The sequence below is a fragment of the Nannospalax galili genome, unplaced genomic scaffold (assembly GCF_000622305.1).
Source record: "Nannospalax galili isolate Female #2095 unplaced genomic scaffold, S.galili_v1.0 scaffold617, whole genome shotgun sequence".
NCBI lineage: Eukaryota > Metazoa > Chordata > Mammalia > Rodentia > Spalacidae > Nannospalax > Nannospalax galili.
In genome coordinates this window covers 3,343,603-3,345,896 of record NW_008341872.1, presented here as the reverse complement: position 1 = coordinate 3,345,896, position 2,294 = coordinate 3,343,603, and the positions used below count along the sequence as shown (strand labels likewise).

General features: G+C 47.4%; 1 protein-coding gene across 1 annotated transcript in view; it reads right to left on the bottom strand.

Moving 5' to 3' along the window:
• The window catches only part of Mfsd1 (major facilitator superfamily domain containing 1), a 32,709-nt gene that overhangs the window by 8,198 nt on the left and 22,217 nt on the right, over nt 1–2,294 (bottom strand). The window lies entirely within an intron of this gene.

Here is a 2,294-nt window from a genome sequence, read left to right as displayed (position 1 = left end):
AATTGCCTCTTTGTTTTGTACGTTTAGTGTTTTTACTCTGATGTGCCGTGGAGAGTTTCTTTTCTGGTCCTGTCTGTCTGGTGTTCTATATGCTTCTTGTATTTGTATGGGCAATGTCTTTCTTTAATTTTGGGAATTTTCTTCCATGATTCTGTTGAAGGTCTGGTCCATGCCAATTCTTCTCCTTCCTGTATATCTACGATTCGTAATTTTGGTCTTTTTATGGTGTCACACAATTCCTGCATATTCCATTCTTGTGATTTATTAAATTTTTCATAATCTTCACTTGAGTGGTCTAGTTCTTCCACTTTGTCTTTCAGTCTTGATACTCTTTTCCACATTTCATTCATCCTATTGGTGACGCTTTCTCCTGTCGTTTCTAATTGGCTTACTGAGTGTTTCACTTCCGTCTTCATTTCAGCCTGAGTAGTCTTCAATATTTCTAGCTCTTTTCTGAATTTATTCAGGCAGAAGTTTATCCTTAACATACTTCAGGTCTTTGATTTCTTTGTGTGTTCTTTAAATTCACTGAATTCTTTTATCATGTTTATAATTGTTCCTTTACGTTCCATGTCCTGCATTATCTCTAGGGGGTTCTCATGGTACTCCTCTAGAGGACTACTGATATTTGGTAGCTATGTGGTATTTTGGTTTTTCATGTTGTTATTTTTTCTGTGTGATTTTGACATGTGAATTTCTTTTGTAGTTTCTGATTCTTGTGTGAGACTCAAGCTTTCAAGTTTGGGTCTGCTTCTTTTTGTGAACTTTATGTGTCTTTGTGATTTACTTTTGGGGCATGAAAGGCTGGTTCCTCTTAGCTTCCAGTTCTCTCTTTTGATTTTATACTGAGTGGCTAGACTGCTTTTGTCTTCAGAAGTTCCCACAGAGGCCCAAGTCAGATGAGGATCAGATGCTCTCAGGCTTTCTCCTAAGGTCTGGATCCCTCCAGGATAGATTTTGGCCTCAGGAATTTGGGGGTTGGACTGGCCTAGGAGCCGGGCCCAGGAAAGATGCTGGTCTAGGGCAGCTGCTGGACATACCACCCAGAGATGCAAAGGAAGATGGGGGCTGGAGGCGGCCCCAAGGGCCCCTGGGGACTGCACTGAGGAGCTGGGTTGGTCTGGATGCAAAGGACCAGGAAGAGGAAAGATCAGCCCAGGAGTCCAGGAATCGGCTGGTGGGTTGTGCAGACCCAGGGATACAGAGGGAGGTGAGGGCGGGGCAAGGCCCAGAAGCAGTGTTCCTGGGGACCTGAGAAGGAATTGAGTTGCTCTGGATGCAAAGAATCAGGAAGCAGTGGTGATTCCCCAGGTGTCTGCCACACCAAGACAAGGAATGGGACAGGACCCAGGCTAGGAGGAGAAGCCACAGGGGAGATGGGAGGGTGAGTGAGGCTGGGGGAGTCAAGGCATGGAGGGCCCAATCGACTTACCCCAGAGAGAGAAGCCTGTGGGTTGGAGAGAGGCCTGAGGGTCCTGCAAGCCCAGGGAAGCAGAGGGAGGTGAGGGTGGGACCAGGCCCAGAAGCAGTGTTCCTGGGAACCTGAGAAGGAACTGAGTTGCTCTGGATGCAAAGGATCAGGAAGAAGCAGTCGTGATTCCCCAGGTGTCTGAGGTTCCAAGAAAAGGAATGTGACAGGACCCAGGATAGGAGAGACGGGCGGCCAGGGGAGGTGGGAGGGTGAGTGAGGCTGGGGGAGTCAAGGCACAGAGGGCAGGACAGACTTACCCCGGAGAGAGAGACCTGCAGGTCAGAGAGAGGCCTGCAGATCCTGCAGGCCCAGGGAAGCAGAGCACAAATATGAATTTCATGCTAATATTTTCAGGCCTAACTGTTAGCTCTTGAAAATCAAGAAAAAGACTAAATTCCCAGAGTCTGGAAAGCTAGCCCAGCGGTTAAAAGCACTGGCTGCTCTTGCAGAAGAGCTGGGTTCAAATCTCAGCACCCACACAGTAGCTAACAACCATCTGTCTCCAGTTCCAGGGGATCTGACACCCTCTTCTGTCCTCCACAGGTACTGCATGGCACAGGTGCACTTATGTATATGCAGGCATAATATCTTTTTTAGGGGCTGGAGAGATGGCTCAGTGGTTAAGAGCACTGACTGCTCCTGCAGAGGACCCAGGTTCGATTCCCAGCACCCACGTGGCAGCCACAAACCATCCTTAACTCCAGTTCAAGGGGAATCTGAAGCCCTCTTCTGACCTCCACAACATTGTATGACACGGGTACACGCACATACATTCAGGCAATATACTCATACACATAAAATAAGCATAATAAATAATATATAT